This window comes from Parasteatoda tepidariorum, chromosome 4, assembly GCF_043381705.1.
Source record: "Parasteatoda tepidariorum isolate YZ-2023 chromosome 4, CAS_Ptep_4.0, whole genome shotgun sequence".
NCBI classification, from domain to species: domain Eukaryota; kingdom Metazoa; phylum Arthropoda; class Arachnida; order Araneae; family Theridiidae; genus Parasteatoda; species Parasteatoda tepidariorum.
In genome coordinates this window covers 93,756,727-93,766,705 of record NC_092207.1, presented here as the reverse complement: position 1 = coordinate 93,766,705, position 9,979 = coordinate 93,756,727, and the positions used below count along the sequence as shown (strand labels likewise).

The 9,979-nt window shown below is 26.3% G+C and overlaps 1 protein-coding gene across 1 annotated transcript in view; it reads right to left on the bottom strand.

Moving 5' to 3' along the window:
• Nucleotides 1–8,965, bottom strand: part of LOC107436783 (teneurin-m) — a 536,656-nt gene extending 527,691 nt beyond the window's left edge. Inside the window, exon 1 of the mRNA XM_043049130.2 lies at nt 8,455–8,965. The gene's annotated coding sequence lies outside the window, so the exon portion shown is untranslated. The remainder of the gene's footprint in view (nt 1–8,454) is intronic.
• Nucleotides 8,966–9,979: the final 1,014 nt, after the last annotated feature.

The following is a 9,979-nucleotide window of genomic DNA, read 5'->3' as shown; positions in this document are numbered from 1 at the left end:
CTCGCGCATTGGAATTAAATAATTATAAATTAATTATTTAAAAAATTAATTAATTTAAATATTAAGTATAATTTATAGGATATATACTTTCTTTATAATGCCATTACATATTTCTATTAATATGAGTTTCAGAGCTTTTTATTCACTTTACTTTTTTGGGATTTTATGAACAGAAAAATGACAGTTTTCGTGAGAATGACCCATATATATATATGTCCTAAATTTTCTAACATATAATGGCATCTAAAATCTTATTTTAAGAATTCGTTACTTGTGCCATTAATTTTTTCATTTATCAGTTATTTTTCCGAATTAGTAAAACATTAACCGTCATGCATGGAGCAGTTTTTTTAAGATTAAAAGATACAAAAACAGGTCACACTGATTCAAAATTATGCACAAGGTATATAATCAAGTAGCTTGCCAACATGTTTATTAATATTAAATATGCTTGGAGGCATCAATTTGAGAGACTGGGATAGAATCCCTTATAGCGTTAATATCTATTAGAATATTTAAGGTCTAGACAGTCGAATTGATAAATTTTAAAATTGTTAGATATTATAAGTAAATACGGTTATAAGGTCGTTATTAATATTGTTGCATTTGCACCTTTTTATTAATATTGTTGCATTTTGAAATTTCTCACAAGATATGGATTATCATTTTACAATAAGTTTAATATTTCATGGCAACTATCAACATAAAGTACATTGGTATAATTATTATCATATTCGTTATTATTAGTTATTATATTAGTTTATTATTTATTATATTAGTTTATTAGTTATTATATTAGTTTATTATTTATTATATTAGCTTATTAGCATTTACATTAGTTCATTAGTTATTATATTAGTTTATTAGTTATTACATTAGTTTATTAATTATTATATTAGTTTAATAGTTATTATTTAGTTTATATAATTGTCAGTGCTTAGCTATTTATCTATTAGGTAACTTAGGTAATAGGTACAGGCATTTTTATTCATTTCATTTTTTGCTAATTTAATTGTTACATAAATATACTAGGTGAGTTAGTTAAATAGATTTATTAGTTACATTCAATAAACTAGTTAGAGCTAATTTTAACAAATTATAATTTAACACAAAACCACGCACACCTTTGTAAAAATTTTAACGTCCGATATATTATTTAATACAATGAGATGAATGTATTCTTATCACAATGAAAAATATATATCAGCGAAATGCGAGAGAAAAGGCAAGAAAAAATAATTTCTTATTGTAAATAACAAAAAACTATCTCATAACACAAACAAAAAATACTAGCAATATACATTTTTAAATTAAAACTAACAAAACAATATATATATTTTATATTATATCTAGGATGTCATAGACAAAACTGCAATTCCCTATTTAAAATATAATCGTGCAAATATTTTGAGTACTATTATATTACAAAGATAAAAATCATTTTGTCTCTTTAAAAATAGTTTAAAAGTTACAGCACGTTCTAAACTATAAATCCCTTGTCAGATACCAAGTAAATTCTATTTTTCAGAAAAGCGAGACAGAATTGTTGAACGTAAAATGTTGCCTGTAACGCAAATATATTTTTTATTCAAGTGGTCTAGGAAAAAAATATCACTAAATTTGTCTACAAAATTTAAACTTATAAAATGTAAACTTGTAAATATTAGATTTATATAATATAACTTATAAAATATAAACCTAAAGCATTTTTACCCCCAGAATTTTAGACAATGCTTCAAACTTCAAGAAATAATATTCAAAGTGAAAAAAGAATTCTATACCATTAAACATATTTTGCAATTGTTTCTTAAGCTTAAATTTAAAAAATTTTAAATTTATTTTATTACTTTTCCTGGATTATTCAAAGTATTTACTTATCAAATTACAATTTCAATTAATAGAAAACTAAGAACGTTAATTCATTCCATGAAATAGAATATTCCTTAGCTCGTCATGTACACAAAATTTCAACAAAAGGATCATGTACACAAAAATTTCGACGAAAAAATTTTATAATTTTGAAATTATTATTTTTTAAATAATGCTATTAGTGATGTTCTAAAAAGGTGCAGCATAATATTAACAAAATGTTAAAGTCTGATCAAGTTTAAATTTATTTCACAGTATACTTTTTTAACTAAATTTTTAATTGTGCCTTGTGACAGGAATTTAGATGCATTATTGCAAATGTTTTATTACAAATTCTTAAAAAGAATTAATGAAAATGTTTGAACAAACCCTTAACTTCCTTTTATGCTGACTTCCAAATTTTTTTAAATGTGAAAATCCAGCTTGATGAGCAAGTTACAATTGTGGTATCTTCTTAGTAAATTTAAGTTTTTGATTTCAAATAAACTTTTTAAATTATATTTTTCTAGCTTCTACTTTTGTCATTCTTTTTATATTAAGACCTTTTTTACGTAACAGAACTAAAGTCATAAAGAAGTATTCCTAAAGTTACCACTATTATTCTGGGGCCAGTAAAAAGCGATGCATTTTTCAATGTACTTGAGACAGAAGAGCAACAGTTCGTGAAGAAACGTATGCAGTACTTCATTGTGGTAATAAGTTTAACTATTATTTGGAATATGAGTTTATAGTTTTAATTGAGTAGAACCTTATTTTTAATTGAATTTTTGAACATTTTTTACAGCTTATTATTTTAAGTGGATGAATTTCTGAAATGTTTTTAAAGGATTCTGATTGCTTAAAAACAAAAATATTACATTCCTTAAATCCAAGTATATTACGACTTTATTTAAATATTTTAACTTTTCTCTATTTAATTTTTTTGTAACTTATTTTTAAGTTGAATATGATGATATAATGATAATTTATGTGTTTGACTGGTACCATAATTGTTTTTGAACTGACCGAAGAATAAATACGAATAAATGTTCATACTTATAGTTACACAGAGAAACGAAGAAGTTTTCAATTAAAATTGTTTGTTGATTATTATTTGTTGTTGATTAATTTGTCCCTTTATGCTTTAACTGGAACTAAAAATTCAATAAAAACTAAACAGAACTTTATCATAAAAGATAACTAATAGTTTTGTGCATACAGTAAATGGCAATAATGCTGATTTTCACAGTAACAATGAAAACGGAAAAACGAAAAAAAATCATGAAACAATAATTAGGGAATAATATTTTTAAAATAAAGTAATAAAAAGTTCAAAATATACTGTTTATAAATCATCATTTTAATGGCTTTGCGCAAATATTTACTTAAAAATGGACTGTCCAAACAACTTGGAAAGATAACTAACTATATAGTATTGAGCATAAACGTCACATTCTTCTTCTTGAGAGCAACTTTTCCACGGACGAGCTTCGGTCAATAACAAACTTTCTCAAATAAATGGCTTCAGACTTGTTTACACTAAATTCAGTACCGAACTCACAAAATTACATTGTAAAAATATCAATAATCAAACACTTTGCCAAATGGAACATTTATAACTTTTATTGACAGCGAAGCTGTTACCATAGTAATACGATGAAAGAACGAATATTAATTTTCTATACCTTTAGTCACTTACATATCTGATAAAATATGCCAAAGATTGTCATAAACTGAATATTTAACATTGAAATAACTATAACAGATTCTCAGTAATGAAAACTATTGTCTCAGTGATTTGCTTCACGTAGCTTGGGGTAGGCGTGGCTCAAAGTGATGGAAGACTACACCACTTCATTCTATTTGTGAAGGATGACTTTGGTTTGTACTGTTGATGGCGAGATTGGTTTGGCGAAAACCCTAATTTGCCATAATATCAACGTCAGATCGGGGTGTAATAGAAGGACAGCTCTCGCGTTTCAAGAGATTACATGTCGCAAGGAGGCGTTACGCAACGGTGTTCACGGCATTTCAAACATGGCACTTGATTCGTTATTTTGTGATAGTTTGGTTTATTGCCACATGCATAATTAATGTAAAATAAGCATTACGTTTCTTGTTAGAAAAAAGGACTAACAATATATATATATATATATATATATATATATATATATACATTNTATATATATATATTGTTAGTTGTACCTTAAGTATTTATTTAGATTTATTTTTGATCTTTTCCAAAATGGCTGAAGAAATTTTAAACATAAACTATGTAATGCCGCATAGTGTCATGGTGACAGTATGCTTACATATATATACACACAAAGTGAGAGAAAGAGAAAGGGATAGAGGTGGGTGAGGAAAACAACACGTAATGGAGTATTGACTTATTAGGCTAAGTTTTCTATTTTATCTTAGATATGAAAATAATTTTAATCCTTCTGCTGACTACTTTGCTGAAATGTCCTGAACTCATACTTACGGAGATTTGCTGGATTTAATGGTAACAGGACATATTTCAGATTGTTACTAAACAACAATAAATAAAGGACTTCAACAATATCGCGAACATCTCTTAAAAATCGTTAAAATTAAAATCAGAGTAATTCTGTACGGACAAAGTTTCGTATAATCGCTAGAAGGTGAAAAAGTTTGACTCATATATAATTTAAAACTAATTTAGTTGGTATGATTGGAAGAGGGGTTGAAGGATTAAAACATTTAAATACAGTTGTACTGTGCATTCGGTTTGGTTACCATTAAAGTTTATGTGTTGTACAAGATAAATTTGAAAGTTGTTCAAGCTGTTATAGGGACCACCGTTATAGGGTTACCTTTACAGGGTCCAATGAATGCTCAAGCTCTGCAAAAAGTAAAGTGATATTTGGAATATTTTTGGACAATATAAAAAAAATAAGTTTTAAATATCATATTTAGGGTGTTCCAAAATCATCACCCATGACAAATAATTTTAAAAACCTTGTCGATCTTGAATTAAATAATATGTAAAGAAGGTCTCAAATTAATCATTAAGTGAAAAAAAATCAATTTTTTACAAATACCAATACTGACAAAGGTAGGATTGAAAACGACGAATTCTGAAAAAGGAAGGAAGGCACTTTACAAATACTGAAAAAAGTAGGATTGAAAACGACGAAACCAGTTTGAGAGCCCAATGAATCTTAAACTTGCAGATGTTCCTAATAATCAATTTTAAACTCCTTTCAATTTTCAACAGCTCTCAAGCTAAGTTTTTCTTTTTAAATTTACATTTTTTAATAGTGTTTCATAAATTTTTTAAATCATTTCTAATCACCGTTGAACATTATTTCGGATTTCCCAAAGTGGGATATTTTTCTTGTGCGAATTTTATCAAAAAATATATTAAAGACGGTGATAGTGATTAAAAAATTAAAAGGAAAAAAAATATTGACAAAGCCACAGCCATACAAGTAGGTATGTATGTTGCTACAGTGTTCCTGACCCACATTAGAATGTTTGTATATTTCCTGACCAGTGAATGAGAAAAAATTCTGCGCAAATTACAATTCGGAAAATTTTTTGACATTTTATTGATGAATTCAACATTTCCAGATTTTGAAATTAAGTTTATAAAAATTCACTAACGCATTATTTAATTTCTGAAAACGATTTGCCTATAAGTTATAATTATTATTAAAAGTTTCATTCATCATTTCTTTTATTTAATTTTTTATGAACCAATAAAGATTTTCATTTAGATTAATAAAAATTTTATGCTTGTAAGATAATATATACGTTTTTCAATATTTACAGTAATTTATTTTTTTAATTTAATATATTAAAAGCAAATATTTTAAGGGTTGTTTGACGTACACATATGTGTGGCCAAACAAAAATACAAAAATTTCTTTGATTTAAAATGATATAGAGACGTTTAAGTGAAAATCTGATGCAGATAAAAAAAATATTCGGCTTCCGCAATAGTAGTTTCATGGAGGATATTAATGCATAAAATTATTAAAAAAATTGATAAAAAATGAATTAAAGATAGGCATATTTAAAAGAAAATCATAAGTTTCAGTAATGCAAGTTTTATGCAAATCAGTGTAATAACTATAATGAATTTGTCTTACATATTTTAAAAATGCTATAATGCTCCTTATAAAAACTATTATTTATATTACTCTATTTCCTTAACAAAAGGTAATATTTCCGAACATCAAAAAAACTTTTTAGTAATTTTCAATTTAAAAAATTATTATTTTCTGCAAATGTTTCTCTTGATAGTATAATGATGATAGAAGACTTGCTAAGCTGGCAGTTAAAGATAATTAATTGCTAATCGGGTAAAAGAAAAAAATTAATATAATGTAAGCCATATACTTTAACTACATTTACAATATTCTTGATCATCTTAAAAATATTATGTCACAATAATTTATAAATTTTTTAAAGAAATTTAAATTTATATATTCTAAAAACTTTTCTAATTCCCAAGTTTACGAAAGTTTTATTAAGTTAAGAGAATATAATATTAACAATATTTTTTCTCATATTCATGAAATATACTATGATGCTCATATGCAACTTTAACTGCTATTTATTTCGCTCCATATACTAAGCAAAAGATAATACTTTCATAGATCAAAACAAAAATTTATTAATTTCCAATTTAAAAAATACTAATGTGCATTAAGTTTTTCTCCTGTCGGAATAAAATAAAGATAGATTAAATGTTAAGTTGCTTGTTAATGATAATTAATTGTTAACCAGAAAGCTGAAATAAAAACTCGAAATAGGGAAATCCATATAGTTTAACTTCATGTACAATATTCCTGTTTATTTTCAAATATTGCATCATACCATTTTGTTATGAATTTTTATAAAAATTGAAATTAGTGTTTTCAAAAAGCACTACTGATTCCTAAGTTTACGCTATAGTTAATAATTTACAAGAAGATTTCCTATTCAAAATGTGTTTTATCATATTCATGAAATATTTCATACCAGAAAAAAAAGTATATTCCTTAGCATGACTCTAGATAATAAGTTCTTAAAATATTCTGCAATTTAATATGTAGGAAATATTTTAAATATTATAAACTATTAAAAATGATGCAGAGAAAATAAAGATATAACTAACACATTTTCAGAGCCAGCTCTGCATTTAAACTTAGAGTAAGTATCCAATTGACACAAATAACATATTACATACGATAAATGAAATTAAAATAGCACAGAGTATAGATAATTTGTAATATTTTCAAAACAATAAATTCATATTGAATAATATATTGACATTTAAAAATTTATGAGCATTTCATTTGAGTTTTACGTATTTTGAATTTAATTTACGAAACTTTAAAAAACATAAATATGAATTAGAACAGATACTAAAACACATTATATTCCAGCTGCGGGCAAACGATATTATTGTATAAGTAGCGCCACCTAATGATTAAAAGATGAGGAATAGAGATAAAATATTCTAATTGCATATAATAAGCTGAATTTTTAAGAGGCACTGAATGTCTTAAAAAATATTTTTATTTCTAAATTTGCAAAGTAAGGGTAATAAAAATCATTACTTTTGGAAAAAGTATAAAATTTCGAAAATTAAAATGTTCCAATAAAATTTTTTTTAATAATATTCAATGAGATTATTTCTCCAAGGTTCTTCCCAATTAAATTACTGAGAAAATAATCCTATTAATACATACAATTTCTTTTCTTTTAAAGTGTGCATTTCACTATTAAAATTGCAAAAAATATAGTTTTTACAAATAAGCAAATAAAATTACTTATGTAGCAGAAATGTTTTTTTAGTAAAACAATAACCACAGCTTCATCTAAAAATTGTCACTTTTTATCTATATAAAAAATAAATAATAACAATAACAATTTTTATACATTAGTTGTTATTATAAGATATTTATATCGTTAGAAAATGTCTAATTTGTTTGAAATATATTCCTCCGTTTTATAGTGTTTAATGATTAAATCGGAAAAAAAAATTAAATTCAAATATTAAAATTTATTGTTCTGGAAGAAATTTAAACTCTTACTTCATAAGCAATTTTAATTATTTATGTAGTCATTAATATTTTCAATGTAACTTTTATATAACTGTATGTAACTTATTTTCAATGTAATGTTTAACTTTTTTTAACGCTATTAATGTTAGCACATTTTTAAGTATTCAATTTTTTAATGCTACAAAGGAAGTGTCTATATTGCATGGATAATAAAATTTCACGTGTATTTCATTTGCACGGATTATTATAATGTGAAACTGACGTCACATAGGAATTTAAATGCTAGCTGACACGGTATCCTCTATATTTATTGAAAGGTGAATTTATTACAATTAAATTATGCGGTGTTTTCCCCAGAGTGAATAAACTATCTTTAAAATGTGTATCCTGAATCTCAATTTGCTGTGTTTTAATTCATTGTTTATGTTACAATTTAATTATATATACAAATTAATTCGAATGCATAAGCCATAGCGTAATGTTGCCATTTTATTTGAGTATAAAAATCAAATGCGTTAGAAAAAAGAAAAGAAAAAAAAAACACGTGTTCTGTAAAACTATATTTATAATTTTATTTCGAACTTACTTAATTTCTTCCTTTTTTTTCTCTTTTCCTATAATTTCTGAATTTCCCACCACGCAACTAGTCAACGATTAGTTTGAAGTCATTAAAAGTTCGCTAAAGCTATAAAGTAAATCACTTCTTATTGAGTCATTCAGACGAAACCGCCAATGCTTCACTGTAACCGTCACTCCTAACTGAGCACTAAATCCTTGTCACACACAAGCGATCGCCGTTCATTCATGCGATGCAAATGAAGGTGACGTGAAAATCGATTAATCGTTTTCTATCGATGCCCGATCACATATATCTCTAACTGTGTATCGTCATCTGTTAAACTTTCGATAGTAATAGTTTTATATGTTCTGTTATGATACTAAAGCATGGAAAGTTTGTTTTGAAATTGTAAGTCACATTTAAGTGCTCTAACCTAGCAGACGACATACACAACGGTATTTGGCAGACGATTGAAACAAACTGAGTAGTTGCAGACGATCTTTCTCCTCAGTGTGTGAGGAGTCGGGTTGAGTTGCGCTTTGCGCGGAAGCAGGACGCGACGATTTCGATGTGCTAAGGGAGGGGACGGATATTTAGAGGAGCTTTCAAGAAAAAGAATAAAAAGAAGAATCCGGACCGAAAGAAAAAGAATTCTTTTCGTGTATCATTTCTAATCGAAATGCTCCTTCTTCTAAGTCCGTTCTGTTTAATAAGCGTGTCAATTCTTAATTGGGCTCGAGAGGAGCATTTTTAAGACTCGTTTCTCATTTAATTAGTTTCAAAAACTTTTTTTTTTCTTTATTCTTTTTTCTTTTTTTTTAAAAAAAAAGATTTTTCTTTGCAAAATGCTTGCAAGGATTAAAGCAGAGTTTTCTCATTTTTTTATAATACTCTTAGTACCCTTTTAGTGTTACAGTTCTACAGATCAAGACTTCTTTAGTTTTTTCTGTTCCCCATCCTTTTTTTTTTACGTATGAAATAGAGAATATTGTTTATAGAACTTCATATTTCTAGATCTAGTACATTATTGAAATAGTATGTTTTAGATATTCGTGATGATTATATTGTAGAGAATGTGTGTAAATTCCACACATCTCCTTAGAAAAAAAATGTGATTAAGACTATAAATCTTGCTGATTGCATTTCAGTTCACTATAGAAAGAACTGCACTAACAAATTTAATACTAACTTTCAATATTATTAGCTTTAAATTTCGACTTGAGTACTACGCAAATAAATTGAATTGATGAATCCGAAAACTAGTAATCTCCACTTTTCTTTTTAAAAATTGAGATTCTTGCATTTTTAAATTTAACTTACGTAGATACTTAGATAGAATATAAAAAATCCGTGCCCCCCTACCTGGTATAGTCCATTTTATGCAGTGAAATCTCTATTTAGTTTGAATACATGTCCTATCCTCGCGATGACCTGTTCTCGGAATAAACTTGTAAACATATTACAGCTGGTGGCGGCCGTAGTTGCTTATGAAATTGTTCGCACAATCCAACTATTAATTATTTAGTTGAGGTTTATTATTTAATTGATGCCT